The 16,791-nt window shown below is 51.1% G+C and overlaps 1 protein-coding gene across 1 annotated transcript in view; it reads left to right on the top strand.

Moving 5' to 3' along the window:
- Positions 1-1,019: 1,019 nt before the first annotated feature.
- The window catches only part of DAAM2 (dishevelled associated activator of morphogenesis 2), a 137,167-nt gene continuing 121,395 nt past the window's right edge, over positions 1,020-16,791 (top strand). The window contains exon 1 of the mRNA XM_075555157.1: positions 1,020-1,152. The gene's annotated coding sequence lies outside the window, so the exon portion shown is untranslated. The remainder of the gene's footprint in view (positions 1,153-16,791) is intronic.

The raw sequence follows: 16,791 nt of genomic DNA, 5'->3' as shown, positions 1-16,791 counted from the left end.
CACATTGGCGGCTTTTCCTCTGCTCTGACAGGACGGCCCTCACACCAGGCTTAGTGAGATGCAGCCAACCATAGGAATTAGCGGTGCCTTTCCAAAGTGCCATCGTCAGCAGAACCCAGGAAACTAGGCCCGGATCACCACCCAGGGTGGGCCTGCAGAGACTCTAGGGAACACGAAGGGAAACCAAAGGACCACATGCTTACCTGCCAGCCATTGGGGAGCCAGGCAGTGACTCTTAACTAAGGCAGTTACCAGGTCAGCCAGCACTGTGGACCACACTCACATTAAAATAAATAAATAAATAAAAGCACATAGGATTAGAAGGGGGAAAATGAATAAGAACGATTGTAACTGGTTCAATTTATGCATGTAAGCAATGAAGTGAGATGAACTGACTGGTGCTGAGTTGGAAAAACTAGACAGAGGCAGGGAGTGTGGAACATAATTTAATAAGCACATATATATTCCCAAAGAAGAAATGGAACAGTTGGTTACTAGGGTGTGGATGGCCACTTGTCCCTAGCTGTTCTGCTCAGCTCCATTGGATTGGTCTCCTCCTTGCCCTGGCACCTTCTTGGGGCACCTTGGTGGGGAGAGGGGCTGTCCTCACACCTGGCTCAGCACCTGACCGCCGAGCCCCAGGAGATGGGAAAGGGTGCGGGGTGCGGAGGCGAAGCTCCCCGGCCAGGTCGCCACTTTATTATTTTTTTTTTTAATTTTTACCTCCTGACCCTTAAATGTTTCCAAAGCAGAAGGCGCCCAGAGAGGGCCGCTTGCCAACGTTGGAAACAACTACCCTCATTGTCCACCGGGCCCTGCCCGCGGCCCCCTCCCTCCCTCCCTCCTTCTGGTCCTTGGCGCTTTTCTGTCTGAAAGTGTGAAAATTACAAATCCCAAAGAGCCGCCATCAGAACCCGCTACCTAGGGGAAAGTCAGAATATGCCTGCCATCACTATCCCGGGCCAAGACGGCTGACGTCAGAGCGGGAGGGCGGGCGGCGGGAGGCAGGGCGGCCGGGAGGGAGCGGGGCCGCGGTTGCTGGTGGAAGACAGTGCAGCGGGAGCGCAGCGAGGGGCGCGCGGGGAGCCGGGCGGGCGGCGCGCACTCCAGTGGATTACCGGCTGCGGAGCCACGCGCCATGGGGTCCTCGCAGTAAGTGCGGCTGGCCCTGCCACTCTCCTCCGGGGGGGCCGTGCAGGGGCGTTCCTGGGGGGCACTGGGACCACTTTCCCCCCTCCGCGTTCTTTAGCGTGCTTTGAAACCAGTGGCCCTGGAAGGGCAGCCGCTAGCTAACTTCCAGGCTGCCTGTTTCTGTATTCTCTCCCGTGTTGGCTGCCCCCCAACCCACTCCCCCCACACTCGAGTGGGCTCTCCCGGGGCCCCTGCCCGTGTGTCGGGTGTGTGCATGCGTGTGGTGGGTGCATGTGTGCGTTGGCACTTCTGGATACAGGAAATGTCTTTGGGAAACTTTTTTAAAAAAATGTTTTTCTGTGGCTTTGAAATCCGATTCCTTGTTGTCACAAGTGGACAAAGATAGAAGGATCCCTACCCCCTCCCCCCCAAAAAGGAACAACTTTTTGGTGGTGGCTTCTCCCCAACCCCCCCCCCCCCTTTCTTACCCTCCCCAATGCAGCCTGAGTGTTCATCTGGCTGGATTGAACTCTTTGCAAACTTCAAGCTCCCATTTGCAAGACTGGCCTCTGGCCAGCAGGCTGGGCAGAGGGAGCTGGGGTTTCTTGCCCTCAGGGGTAGTGAGTGTGGGCTTGCACAAGTAGGAGAAGGGTCCCAAGAATGGAGTCCTGGCTCTGGGGACCTAAGCACCTGCAGTCCTTGCCTGACTTGGTGCTGGGCCCCTGATGTGGTGCGAGGACTCCGATGTAAGCAGGACAGGGTGCGTATGTTGCGTGGGCCTGGTCAGTGTTCAGAGGCCGAGTTGGAAGTGGTGGCCAGGACTCTGTGGCTCTGTGTCCAGCCCGCCGGGAAGTGGGACAGTTGTGCCTGCCACATGTACCCGCAGGTGGGGTGTGTGCCAGGCTCTCTTCTAGCGAGCGCTGCAGTGCCCCAAAGGAGATGCAAGCTCGCCCCATAAAGAGACATGTCTGAGCTGTGGGGTGGAGGAAGGAGGGCCGTGGGGGAGAAGGAGAGAGATTTTTATCAAAATTGAACACAGATTGCCGAGCTCTGGGCTTCATTTAACTCTTCTCTCTCTGCCTCGGTCCCGCGGTGTGTTCAGAAAGTGCCGCCCAGGGTGGGTAGCAACACTCGCCCCCTTCCCCAGCGTGGAGTCCCTCCCTGTAGGTTTTCCTGGAAAGGCCTCACGAGGGTGAAGACAGCTTCCCGGTTCTCAAAAAGTTGAAAGTTTTCATGTTCTCTCCCCTGCTTCCCAGTTGGGTGAGCGTTGCTTCGATCACTCTGAGGTCTCCATAGAAGCAGCAGGGGATGGGTTTTGCCCTGGGATATGGGTGGTGGTGGTAGTAGGGGTGAAGCATGCCTCCTTTAGAGCGGGGGTGTCTGAGGTGGGGGGTGCAGGGTCTGTATGGACGCAAAGCTGCCAAGCACCAGCGGTGGTGCCCGTGTAAAAACCCTTGTAGCTCTGCTCTAGCTGGGTCTCTGGATTTAGGATTTTGTCCTAGTGCCATCCGGCCGCACCGGGGTGGGAGGGAGATGGCTGGATTCTGCCCGTGTCCCAGAAAAATGAGAGCCTGGAGGGACAGGGAGAAAATCTGCAGATACAAACAGACCTACAGGAAGTTCATAAGGATTGGGGAGATTATGGAAATTGCCCTCCCCCCCGCCCCCCAGGGAAGCGGCAGAAAAAAAAAGACCAGGGGCAGATTTGGACGTGAAAGAGACCCATTTGACTTCAGAAGTCCCTTGTTCACGTGGTGAAGTACTCTAGAGAAGAAGGAACTGGTCTTGAGGGTCCTGTCGCTACGAGTGCGTGGGAGTTGGGGTGCCAGAGAGAGACACGTGCATATGTGTTGATGGATACAGAACTCTGCGGGGGTGACGGTGGCCTCAAGGGTGGAAGCATTTCTTCATCTGTGATGAAGTCACACCCAAGCCCTGATCTTCCTTTAAAAAAAAATCACAAACCAACATACTCGGCAAGGGATCTTGTTCGATGTCCTGGGGCACTGTCCTCCCCAGCTCATCACCTCTGCCTGAGTTTTCCCGAGTTGTTCCTCTGGATCCTGGGAGGCAGAGGGAATACTCACGCCCCCATCAGGACAGAGAGAGGAGAGAAGATTCTTCTGGGCTTTAGAAACGGAGAGAGGCAGGAGCTCGAGTAGGTGGAGGTTGGGAAGGCAGCGGAGTAGGAAAGGTTTGCGCATGTTATTTCTTTGGGTGAGTGGGGGGTGGGGGTGAGGGGAGAGTTGAAATATGAGTACTTTCTCTGAGGCCATGTTCGGAGCTCAGCCCTCAATCCCAACTCCCTGCCCCCCAAAAGTATAGGCAGCCAACCACGTTAAATGTTCTCTGTGACTGAAGACTTGTGTCCAGTGGTGACGCACAAGGACAAGGACAGAGATTGTTAATGGGATCGAGACATTCTCCTTGCATTTTGGCGATATCCATGGATGTGCCTCATTAACTGTTGCTGCTCGTGTCCAGCATTTAAAAACAGAAGGCTCAGCACCCACGGGTGGAGGGGGCCCGCTATGGATGACAGTGCCAGTTGTGGTCAAGTGCAGCCTGGTGGATGCAGGGGGACCCACTCCACGTAGGCCAGAGCTGAGCTGTGCTCCGTGAGGATCTCAGTGGCGGGGTTTTGGGCAGTAGGTTACCAAGACTCCTGTTCCAGGTGCTGCTGCAGAACTTGAACCTCCAGTGTTTCTGTGAAGTATCCAGGGTATTAACCTTGGGCTTTATCCAGGGATGTTGGCCACAGGCTCCCAGAAAGACTCTGGTCTCTGCACCGGACTCCTCGGGAAGAGTGAAAGGCGAGGCTTTCAACTCTTTCAGCGGTGTGTGGAGTTTCACAGGCAGGTCCAGGGAATCTTGACACGCCCTCCCCCCCCCCACCCCGCGGATTTGGCACTGGGAGGCATGTTACCAAGCCTAGGCCTGGGGCTGATTCTCATGCCCCTGATGCTTGGGCCCCTTTATCAACTCCAGCTTCTAGCCAGGCTTTCTACATCGTCCAGATCAGAGTAATCAGAGAGGATGAGTTTTCAAGACTCGCCTGAAGGTTCAAAGAGCAAATGCAGTTGGCAGGAAGAAGCCTTAGCTCGGGCTTTGTATTCGACTTGGATGAACCTTGAAATCCCCATAGCCAGAGTCTTCATGTTTGGGGATCTTGTGTCAATCCTCTCTGGATTGTCAGTCCAGCCCGGCAGGGGGGACAGAGTGTAGACTCCAGAGTAGATCATCCAGGAAAAGAGCTGTGATCTCTACAGAGTCAAACACCTTTGGGTTAATTGCTCCTTCCCCTGAGCTTCAGTCTCCCCATGTGTGGAAGGAAGGCCTCAACGGTCACTAAGGGAATGATATTGGTACAGAAGAGTCTAGGGCGGATCTAGGAAGACTGTGTGCCACAGAGTCGATGCCCACTTAGAGCAACTGTCCTTTGGCATCCCCTAAGCCTTTGGGGTGCAGTGAATCACAGGTTGGACTGCTAACTGCAAGGTCAGCAGTTTGAAACCCCCAGCCACACAATAGGACAAAGACGAGGCTTTCTGTTCCCATAAGAGTTACGTCTGAGAAACACACAGGGGCAGTTCTACTCCGTCTTGTAGGCAGACTTGATGGCAGTGAGTTTGATTATTTTGAGAACCTTTATGGGAGCAGATCGTCAAGTCTTTGCTTCCCTGGAGCCACTGCTAGGTTTGAACTGCTAACCTTTCGGTAGACAGTGGAGTGTTTAACCATTGAGCCACTAGGGCTCCTTGGGAATGTGGTCAACTTTTAATCCAAGGAACCCCGATTTTTATCCTTCATTTATTCAGTCATCAGCCAGTGTGGTTTGGAAAGGATCTCTCCCCGAATCTAGCCTCATATTTTCCATTATTTCCGGCCAATGGGTAAAGTTCCTCAGGTTCACATCACACCTGCAGAAAGGTGGCCAGTGGGGATTACCTGTGGATGTGTCCAGTCTGTTATCCAGGTCCGTGGTACCTCAGGCATGCTGGGTACATGATGTTGAGATCACCCCCCCCCCCCCCCCGTGTTTGAGCTCCCAGGAGGGTAAAGGTCAAGAGCAGGTGGTGTGTGAATGGCCAGGGGCCAGGCAGGAGGTTTACGAATGGGGTGAATCTTAGAAGGCAAATGTTTTGAGAATGATGATGGCAACAAATGTACATATGTGCTTGACACAATGGCTGTATGCATGAATTGTGATAGGAATTGTAGGAGACCCCAATAAAATGATTTAAAAAAATGGGTTGAATCTTAAAGGAAAAGCTTGAGGTGAGTGTCTGGCCAGGCAGCCTCTGCTTGTCAAGGGGTGTCCGGTCAGAGAAAGAGGAGACTCTGAGCAGTGGTGAAGAATGGGACGCTGCAGCCATCCGCAGACATTTGAGTGGGGGTGAGGTGGGGAGGCTTCGCGCCCTGATGGCTCCGTTGCCAAGGGGACTGACCATTCCAAAGGAAGGAAGGAGCATCCGCTGCTGGGGAGAGCAGCTGCAGGTTCCCTTGGCCATCCCGAAGCTTCTAAGTTATCCTTCAAGTTGACATTTAAGACTTTGAAGATCACATTTGTTTTTGTTTTGCTCCAGCTCGCTCTTTTACCGTGGCCTGGGATGACTCTTAAGCTTTTAACGGGCTCAGCCAGTGGCCAACTTCTCTTGAGATGGCCCAGATTGGGGCGTGTGTGTGGGTGTGTGGGGGTGTGTGTGTGTGGAGTGGATTCCTCACCGCTGCCAGCATCTATTTCTCTAACTTAGTCTCTCCTCACATTTTTTAAGGGGGGGGGGATGGTTGTTTGTTTTCTCTTCCTTTTTATTACAAAGATGTTGGCTTTTGTTTTCCTGCAGCCGAGATGCGGTGGAGGGAGGAAGTGTGGTCTCTCAGCCCTCGTTGGGTGTGATCCGAATGCAATCCAGGGTTTATCAGACGATGCCCAGCAGCAGGTGTTGTGGTGGGTGGGGGGAGGTGTTCTGGAAACTTCTCTGCAAAAAAAAAAAGGAATGTAGGAACGATTAGCTTTCAGCTGTTCGGAGTTTCTTGAAATGCTGGCAGAAGGGGACCCCCCCCCTCCCCGAGACATTGCACCAAGGAGCCCTGGGTGTGCATTGTGGCATCGCCCGCTCGCACTCGGCATCTTTCCCATCTGTACGACGTGGACAGTGGCTCTCTCGCCTTCCCAGGGTTGATCGGAAGGTGAACTGGAATCTTGTAGGACAAACCCGAACCAAACCCATTGCCAGGGAGTAGCTTCTGACTCACCGCAGCCCCATGAGTGGCAGGGTAGAACTGAGCTCCGGAGGGGCTCCTTGGCTGCTGTCTGTGCAGCGCACATGCAGGCCGCCCGTCCTTTCTTCTGCGGTCCAGTGGGTTCAAACCGGGAATCAAACGGCAACCGTTGGCGCCACCTAGGGACTTGGGTAAATGGGAAAGACCAAGCAGAACGGTAGGCGCTCAGCAAAGGCAAACCCATGCTTTTCTCCTCGCCAGTTCAGAGCTCATGCAAGTACCTGCATGTGGACATTCATCTAGGAGTGCAAGGAAAAGAAGCCACATAGTCAACGCTCAATGGTATTCAAAGGTCAGCAAGCCCACAGACCCGCCCTGCCGGGGGTAAGAAGTTGGTATCCTTGCGTGACCCTGTGATAGAATCTAGAAAAAGGCCACCGGCTCACTCTTCCACCAACCCAGGCTATTGGTGTCCTCTGCACTAGCTTGCTTTAAAACTCCCAACACCCTTTTGGTTCAGTCAATCCCTTTCAAAGCTGGGGACAGACATCGTGAAAGAATTGCCTGTCATTAGAACCTCATCATGGTAACAAAAAGGGCCACGGCTCCTTTCATTTGTGCAGCACTCTGCCTTGTGAAAAGCACGCGGTCTCATTTCATCCCCCAAGCAATCTTATGAAGTTGAGATGGACCACATTTTACAGCCTGAGCTTTCAGGGCTAAAAGGCTTTCACCCAGCAAGTAAGTGGAAGGCGCAGGACACAGACGGCTGTTTGAGCAGCGGGCTCACATTCGATGGAATCTCCAGAGAACATGTATCAATACCTGGAGGCCACATCAGATTAAGTTAGAACCGCTGTGCGTGGAGATCAGCTACTGAGAGGTCTACACGCTTCCGGGTGATTGAAAGTGCAGTCCAAGTTGAGTGCCATGGGTCTACAGCAGTGGTTCTCAACCTGTGGGTCATGACCCCTTTGGGGGTCGAACGACCTTTTCACAGGGGTCGCCCGATTCATAACAGTAGCAAAATGACAGTGATGAAGTAGCCATGAAAGTAACTTGCGGTGAAGTTCAACATCAGTGCACTGCGTCTGTCCACAAGCAGTCCCCCTGCTGTAGCTCTCTTTCTGTTTCTGCTTGGAAGGCCCGTCCCAATCCTTGTCTTCATGACTTAATGTCTACTCATGCCTCTTTCTCCCTCCACTCCCTCCATCACTCTCGCTTCCTTCATGTTCCCATGAATCGGGCACACCCCTCTGTCACAACAGTTAACACATTGCAGTGCCGTCAAGGAAGGACCGCATGTTTTATGCTTTCTACGTATTTGACGTTCATAAACATCGAATTTTATGGTAGAATGCACACCTGGTGGCCCAACAGTGCCAATCAGATTCCTGACTCAATGCCATTTCCCCTGAGTCCTCGTGTCCATGGGATGACAACCCTTAGCCAACCAGGAGCAAACACCCATAGCCAACCAGACAGAACTACTGGCGAATGACCATGTGGACCCAGCCTCATCCTCCCTCAACCTCCCACTCTAGTGAGTCCTGCCCGCCGGAACGCTGCTCCTTGCCAGGGACTAGGAAAGATGGAAGAACGGGAAACCCAACGCTTGGACTTCTTGTCAGCAGATGGGGTGAAATGCTAGGCGTGGGCTTCCCTAGTTTTTCACATGTGTGTGCCCACAGAAGTGGGAGCTGGCTTTGGCTGGTCAGCTTGATTAGCACGGCACTATAGTGAAGCAGTGTCGTGACAATACTAAACAGCACTGTTGTGGCCCACACTAAACAGCACTGTCATGATAATACTAAACAGCAGTGTCGTGGACAATACTAAACAGCAGTGTCGTGATAATACTAAACAGCAGTGTTGTGATAATACTAAACAGCAGTGTTGTGATAATACTAAACAGCAGTGTCGTGGACAATGCTAAACAGCAGTGTCGTGGACAATGCTAAACAGCAGTGTCGTGGGCCAGACTAAACAACAGTGTGGTTGACAGTATCAAACAGCAGTGTCGTGGACCATCACTCCCAGCATCGCTGGTCCATTGTGGATATAGACTTCAGTGGTAGCTTTGTTTGGGTGCCAGGCCTATCATTTGTGTGAAACAGTTTTTAAAATGAAATTCTTTTCTATTTGATAAGGGGTCATAGGCCGTAGCTTGGCCTTGGATTAAATATTTCTTTTTGATGATCCCCCAAAGGGCAATGAAGACCTGGTTCCTAAGATGGGTGGGGGGAGCAGGAAGTAGCATTTTCATCTAGGTCGCCATTGTGCGCATGGTGCCATGCAGGTCATTTTTCGTCCTTCTTCCCTTCTTCTCTGCCTCCCTCCCTGCTTCCTTCCTTTCGCTTCTTCAAATTTTCTTTATCCAAATCATGAAAGTCATTTCCTTGTCCCCAAACAAGTGAATCAGCATCATGCCAAGATACATAAAGATAAAATGAGTCATCCCCATGCTCCCTCTACATCAGTGGTTCTCAACCTTCCTAATGCCGTGACCCTTTAATACCAGGGGTTCTCAACCTGTGGGTCACAACCCCTTTGGGGGGTCCAGAGGCCTTTTCACAGGGGTCGTCCAGTGCATAACAGAAGCAAAATGGCAGTTATGAAGTAGCAACAAAAATAATTTTATGGTTGTGAGGGGGATCACCACACCATGGAGGCTTAATTTGAATGTGCACTCTGCAAATGGACTTTGGGTTTTCACGGTCATCCATAGCCTTCTGCAATTGGGTACTCAGAATTTAGACTCTATTACGATCCCTCCTCTGATCTTGGTTTTGATTCTTTTTAATCCTTTGATCACACAGAGGGGGTCAGCCCTCTGGAATTACCTCAGCGGAAGGAGCTGCCCTGCCCATGGTCATGGTCCTCGCCAAGGTCACCCTGTATCCAGTGACTAGGGGATGCTCTGAAGACCTGGCTCTGGCCCCCAGTGCAAAGTGGCTCTAAAGGACTCCCTGGGGTTGGCCGAGGGCTACGCTGGAATTGCGTCACAGTTTCACTTCTCCCTCTGCTCAGTGTTACCTCCTACCCTGTCTTCTCCCGAGCTGGTGACTCCAAGAGCCCTTCCGCACGAGCCCCCTGCAGGGCTATCTTCCATCTGGCAGGTGTCTCCTGAGGGACTCAACCTGCCCTGCCCTTTAATCACTGGCCCCGAAAGCTACTAACCTTGCCTTCCCCTGGGTTTCCTTATCTGTACAATGGCGATGACCATGTTCATAACTCACCTCCGAGGGTTGTTGAGACAGTTCAGTGAGTGGAAGCCCATGAAGTATTTGCCAGGCGCCTTATGACACTTCAGAACGCGTTGACCTTTGTGAAAGGAATGTGGGACGAGGACATTACTTTCTAGATCGTTGGTGGGAATACGAAGAGAGCATTTTTCCGGGCGCCAGGTATTTCTGTCACCTCTCCGTTTGGTGTCCTGCGTTGACTCCCCCGTTGCTGCGATGTGGGATGCTCTGCCACCAGCATCCCAAATACCAGCCGTGTCATCCACGGTGGACAGGTTTCCCTGGTGCTTCCGGACTGAAGCAAAGTAGGAAGCAAGACCCTGGCGGCCTGTTGAAAATCAGTCGGTGAACACCGCATGGAACCCAAGGACCCACAGGGATGTGGGACAGGGCGATATCTTGTTCGGTTCTTCACGGGGTCACCGTGAATTGGAGACCACTTGGTGAAGGTTCATGACAATAACAGGTCCTGTGTCAGGGACACCCTACTGAGTTCTCTGACTGGGCAGACTGAGCTTGTGACTTGTCTTTCATTGCTGTATTGCAGGTACCCCCAGGCCTGACTGAGAGACTTGGGGACGCATTGGCCTTTGGGCTTCCTTTGCCCCCACCCCCTTGCCGTATTAAGGGTGATCTGAAAGGCGCTGCCAGCCCTGCACCCCAGCCCACTGGAAATCGCCTTCCTGCCTCCCTCTGTATTCTTGTCATGCCTGCAGGCAGGGTCCTCTGCCAGATCTGATTCCTCCTTGTGGGTGCTTGTCCCTGACTCCCTTTGTCCCGAGCTCAGGCGGTCTTGGCGCTGAGGGCGGAACACGCTGGTTCTTCAGCCTGTGTTATGAAGTAGGCTGTGTGCCCCAGTCAGCCAGCCTGAGTGCCAAAGCCAAGCTCTACTGGGTGATTGATGCTTGGCATGCCAGACTCAGAGACCCAGACTCCGGAGTTCCACATCTGATCGCATTCCTGGAGGTCAATGTCAACACTCCCTCCCTTGCTTCCTCCCAGACACCCCTCCCTGTCCCCACCCCCATACACATATACACACCAGCCTCACTTGCTTCCCCTTGACCAGGGCAGCAAGGGAAGGGAGGGAGTCCAGGTCAGTCTCTCTCTCTCTCTCTCTCTCTCAAGATTTCCACAGTGCCTGAGGCAACATTTTGAAGTTAGTTTGAAGTCCATTCTGAATTTCTGTGGACTTTGAGCCATGAAAGGACTCAGCTTTTACGACGTTCTCTGTCTTTCTTATAAAACAGCAACAACAAAAAATCCTCCATCAATATGTGTTATCAGCCTGGCAGCCTGGGAGAGTATCTTTCCAAGACATACAGTCGGAAGTTTATCATCACGGATGCCCTCCACAGAGGGAATGTTCTTGATGCTTCAAAAGGCCAGCTCCACTCCCACCAAGGCGCTTCTCGCTCCTCCTGACCCTTCACAGGGTTTCTGAGACTGGAATCTTTGTGGAGGCAGACAGCCCCCTCTCAAGGAGATAGCTGCCTAAATGAAAGCCGTGGCTGACAGAGGCTAGGCCCAGAGCACAGGTTTTGATTGCGGAAAGCACTGTTAGGCAGTGGTTCAGGGAGCAGGCATGAGACTCAGGTTGTCTGGCTGCAAATTCTGGCTCCATCTCTTTCAAGCTGTCTGACCGTACAGAAGTTACTTTCATCTCTGTGTGCTTTAGTTACCTCATCTGTAAAATGGATTGTGAAAAAGATAAAGTGAAGGCAGAATTCTGTTTTCAGAAAGTACTGGAAATGTGTCTGGCCTGAGAAGTGCCTTAGAGCCGTGGTTCTCAACCTTCCTAGTGCCGTGACCCTTTAATACAGCCCCTCATGTTGTGGTGACCCCTCAACCATAAAATTGTTTTCGTTGCGATTTTATAACTGTCATTTTTGCTACTGTTATGAATTGGGCTACCCCTGTGAAAGGGTCGCTCGACCCCCAAAGGGGTCACGACCCACAGGTTGAGAACTGCTGCCTTAGAGGCAAAGATGGAAAGGCTTCGTCTCACACCCTTTGGACCTGTGGTCAGGAGAGACCGGTCCCTGGAGAAGGCCATCATGCTTGGTAAAGTGGAGGGGCAGCGACGGAGAGGAAGACCCTCCATGAGATGGATGGACCCAGTGGCTGCAACAATGGGCTCCCACGTAAGAACAATTGTGTGGGTGGCGCAGGACGGGTGGTGTTTGAGTCGGAATCGACTCCAGGGCACATAACCCCAAGAAAGGGTGGTGATGTTAAGATGATGAGGGTGATGGTTGGAAAGAGGGACCAAACCTCATCTCTGGTGCCCCAGCTCTTTGAATAATACCGGGCACAGAACTCAGGCACAAGAAATGAGTGTGTAATTTGTTTTCCATTTTTCAAAGTTTTATATTTTTTGAGGGATAACGCAATGCAGACAAAAACATGATTTATATAATCATATACCCCAAATATACTGATTATCTGCAAGTGGATTACTACTCATACCAGCCGTACGTAACATTTCTAAGGATATAAATCTTTATAAGAGCAGATAGTCTCCCATGAGTGGTCAGCAGCTTTGAACCGCCAACCTTGCTGTTAGCAGCTTAACACCTAGCCCACAGCACCACCAAAGAACCTATATAAGCATATAGCTCAGTGGATCTCCACATACTGAGCATCCCAAAGCAACAAACAGAGTCTTATTTCCAGCCCTTCCAGAAGGTCACGTGTGCTCTCTTGGTCTACTACCATGCACTGTATTAGGGCGGGTTGACTAGAGAAACAAACCCAGGGACACTCATGTGTTAGTCTGGGTAGATTACAGAAACAAATTCATAGACACTCATATGTGTATAGCAAAGAGCTTTATATAAAGAGGAATTGTACATTAAGAAAACATCCCAGCCCAGTCCAGATCAAGCCCATAAGTCCGATATTAGCCCATATGTCCAATACCAGTCCGTAAGTTTTCAGACTCGCACAACACATGCAATGATGCTGAATGCAGGAGGATCACAGATGTGGGTGGAAAGTCTTGTGGATCCAGTGGCGATGGAAGCATCTCAGTGCTGGCGTGGGTGCCCATGTAACACCTCCAGTTCCAAAGCTCTGGCTCTATCAGAGTAGCTGCATGTGGTTTGTCAGCAGGAAAATGGCCCAGTGAGTGAGCGAGTGTCCTGCCTCCAGCAAGCTATTTGTCTCCTTAGCACCTCTAACTGAAGTCATCAGGCTGTGACCTGATTGACAGGCTAAACTCCACGACTCTTAAGTCTCAAGGTGACAACAGATTAGGTAAGTACCACAACTCATCTATGTATAGAGAGAGCTTTATATTCAAAGAGCAATTGTATATTGACAAAACATCCCAGCCCAGTCCAGATCAAGTCCATAAGTCCAACATTAGCCTATATATCCGATACTAGTCCCTAAATTCCTCTGCAGACTTATGCAACACATGCAATGATGCCAAATGCAGAAGGATCACAGGCCAGGGGGTGGAAAGTCTTGTGGATCCAGTAGTGGTGGAAGCGTCTCAGCGCTGCCTCCTCCAGCTCTCTGAGTGTCTCCTCCACAGGAAGGTGAGGCAGAGAGCGAGTGGGTCCCACCTCCAGGGAGGAAGAGAGGAAGTTCCCAGAATCCTTGTGAGAAGGCCACACCCACAAGAAGGCATCAGGCTGTGACCGGATTGACAGGCTAGACTCCAGCCCTTCAATCTTATCATCCTCAAGTTGACCCAAGATTATGTAACTACCACAGCCACCATTGCTGGCTGTCTAAATCATGTCTAGCTCCGCCAACCCTGACAATGCCATGTGTGTCAGAGTGGAGCCGTGCTCCATGGGGTTTTCAATGGCTGACTTTTTAGACCTGGAGCTCTAGGCCTTTCTTCTGAGGCACCTCTGGGTGACCTCAAACTACCAACTTTTCAACTTACAGCATTGACCATTACCGGTATGCCCCAACCGGGGATGCTAATCCATCCACAGTCCCTCTGCTGCTCAGATCTCTATCATCACCAGTTCCTTTTGTCTGTGCTTGCCTTCATGTCAGTGGACTGCTGTGGCGTGTACTCATTTCCGTGTGCCTTCTGCTCAGTTTAATGTTGTGTGGATCGCTCATTCTTATTATTGGGCAGGGTTCCGTTATGGGGTTTATCTACTGTTCTGTGTGTGGTTTTTAAAGACACATCTTTTAGGCCCTCCTCTGCCCTGTGAGAATTTGCACAGCAAACCCACTTCTCACTGGACAGTTTCTACCCAAATGGTGCTGTGACCTTCATTACATCATTTCATAGTGTGCGACATTCTCTTTCGCTGCATTCTGGTGGTTCCATTTTCATTGCTCTAGTTTCCCTGGGAACTTACCTTCTCTTCTTTGCTTTGGAGTAATTGTTGATATGTTGGTCTCAGATGGTGAGTTTTTTTGTTTTTTGTTTTTGTTAATGCTTGTTCTGCTGCGGGGGAGCGTTGGGTCTTGACCCACTTGTGGTGAACAGGGCTGCTTAATATGCTGTGTGCTGTCTCTGGGAGTACATCCGAGGGCCTTTCTGTGGGTATGTTTCTGGGAGAGGACGTGCTGGGTCACAGTGTAGGGTGAGCCCATGCTCAGCTTAAGGAGATCTTGCCAACAGATTCATGAAGGGGTCGAGTCACGTTTTATATTTTCTTCAAAGAGAACGAAGCAACTCCAACATCGATGCCTAGTAAGACAGTGAGGTTCCTGAGATGTCCACATCCTGCGTGCCCACCCACTCTAGAAAGCCAGGTGGGAGGGGGTACGCATTGATTGTGTGCTAGGTGGTGTTTTTTTTGAATCAATCCTACTTCACCAAGTCTTCACAACACTCCCATGGGAGGGGTGTCATCACCCCCCTTTTACAGATGTGGAAACTAAGGTACAGAGGGGTGGAGGGATTTTCCCAAGGGCACACAGAAAGCAGTGGTCAGAGGCAGGATCTAAAACAGGTAGGGCTGAATCTAAATCCCCTGTATTTCCGGGATCCCTTGGTTGTGACTTTAGTCGCAGACTTGGGGGTTCCCAACCAGGAGCGTGTGCCCACTGCGGGACAGTGCTGTGGGGACCCCCTCTGCCAAAGGAGCAGCAAGGAGGCAACTCAATGACCTTGGGAAACCAACTTGTTTTGCTGGTCAGGGGCTGTTGAAGAAACTCACGAATTTCCTGGAAGGCAAGAGTGACCATATAATTTTCTGTCTAAAGCAGGACTCTCTTTCAAGAGCAAAAGGGGCACTGACTGAATAGGACATCAGGGAAACAGGCATAAATTAGCCCTGTCCCAGAAAAATTGGGCTATACACTCACCCCTAATGTCTGAGTGAGTATGGCTCTCCTGGTTAGGGCAGGGGTAGAGGTTGTTTGAACTCTTCCATTGGCCCGGAGAGTGATACTTTCCGTCAATTTGGGTTTTTGCCAAACAGGGGCTGACTTCTCTCCATACCATTCTGAGCTCCAATGTGCTCCCTCTGACCCACTCAGTAACCTTGGCAATGTAGATGCAGAGGCCTAGAAGGCCTGGTCTGTGTCTTGTTTACTGTCCCCTGTGAGCAAGCACACAGCATTCATGTGGGAAATGCTTCAAAAAACTCAAGTTCATTGCCATTGAGATTCCAACTCATAGAGGCCCCTGGAGGGCAGGGTAGGACGGCCCCTGTAGATTTCCCAAACTGTGGAAAGCCTCATTTTGCTATTTGTTTCAAACTGCTGACCTTGCAGCTAACCCAGCGCATAACTCATTACGCTACCAGGGCTCTGCCGAGTGATTAGAGACTGCTCGTTTCTAGATGTTCATTCGTCTTTCTGTCCATTCATTCATTCATTCAAGGCATTCATTCATGCAAAATCCTTAGAACAAGAGGTTAGCGTAACATCTTTCTTCTCTTCCTAAGCTAATTCCTATTCCAGACTGGTCCAGAAAAAGTGAATTTCGTGTGTGTGTGTGTGTGTGTGTGTGTGTGTGTGTGTGTACGCGTGTAAAAGACAAAGCATAAAAGAGATCAATTTAATTTGTAGCAGAAGCCGTTGTACCACGGATTCTGTGTGCGGATCCAGGTTTGAATTTCAATCCTCCACTACTTGGAGGAGCGACCTTGAATAAGCTACCTCGCATTTCGGAGCTCTGGTTTTATGTTCAGGAAAGTTTGGGGAGATGTCCCGTGGCAGGCGCCGTGTGCGCAGTCAGGCGGATCTCAGTGAATGGTGACGTGGTGGTCAAGGCGCCCTCCCACTCCACGCCTCCATGCTCCGGAAATGAGTGGTGTGTACCGTGCATGTGCTGTAAGCACAAGTGCCGGAGAGCTTGTATTAACAAATAAGGACGGAATCAGCAAATTCTTCAAGGCCTTGGAGCGTTCATGTGGGTGTAAAAGATAAGGAGACGGAGGATAATTAATTTCTCATTAAACCAACAGCTGGGTTTTCACCAGAACAGCAGCAAGAAGCAGTGAAGGGCTTGCATGTGCTCAGCAGTTGCCTTTAAAGTGACTTCTAGAGAAGATTCTGGAGACATGTTCCTGGGATCCAGATTCAGATTCTTCCACTTATTGCAGGCGTAGCCACGGGTGCATGCTCTCTGAGCCTCGGTTTCTTCACCTGTCCAATGGGGATAGTGGTCGTTTACGACCATGAGATGCCTGGCCCGCCGTGACCAACACGTGGCAGAGTGCAGCTGTGCTCCACAGGGTTTCCAAGCACTGATGGTTTGGAAGTAGATCACCAGCACTTTCTTCCGAAGTGCATCTGGAGGCGACACGCAGCTCCAACCTCTTGGTTAGCAGCTGAACATGTTAGCTGTTTGCACTCCCCCAGGGCGTTATCGAAGCTCACGGCCATCGAGTCAATTCTGAAGAGTGTAAAAAAGAGATTGAGAAAAGGAGAACCCATTGCCACCAAGTGGATGTTGTCATAGCGGTCCTATGGGGCAGAGGCTAACTGAAGCAGACTGCTATGGTTTTCTCTCACGGAACAGCTGGTGAGCTCGGACAGATGATTGTTTGGTCAACAGCCAAGCGCTTTAACCATGGTGTCACCAGGGCCCCCGATGAGGCATATTTGGTGTACAGATACAATAATTCCCTGCCTCTGAGTAGAGTCCAACTTATAGCAACCATACAGAATAGAGTAGAGCTGCACCTGAGGTTTTGGAGAATGTGAATCTTTATGGGAATAGAAAGCCTCATCTTTCTTCCATACAGAAGCTGATGGTTTTGAA

The sequence above is a fragment of the Tenrec ecaudatus genome, chromosome 7 (assembly GCF_050624435.1).
Source record: "Tenrec ecaudatus isolate mTenEca1 chromosome 7, mTenEca1.hap1, whole genome shotgun sequence".
NCBI lineage: Eukaryota > Metazoa > Chordata > Mammalia > Afrosoricida > Tenrecidae > Tenrec > Tenrec ecaudatus.
The sequence above is the reverse complement of the archived record's forward strand: the minus strand, read 5'-3'. Positions and strand labels throughout refer to the sequence as shown.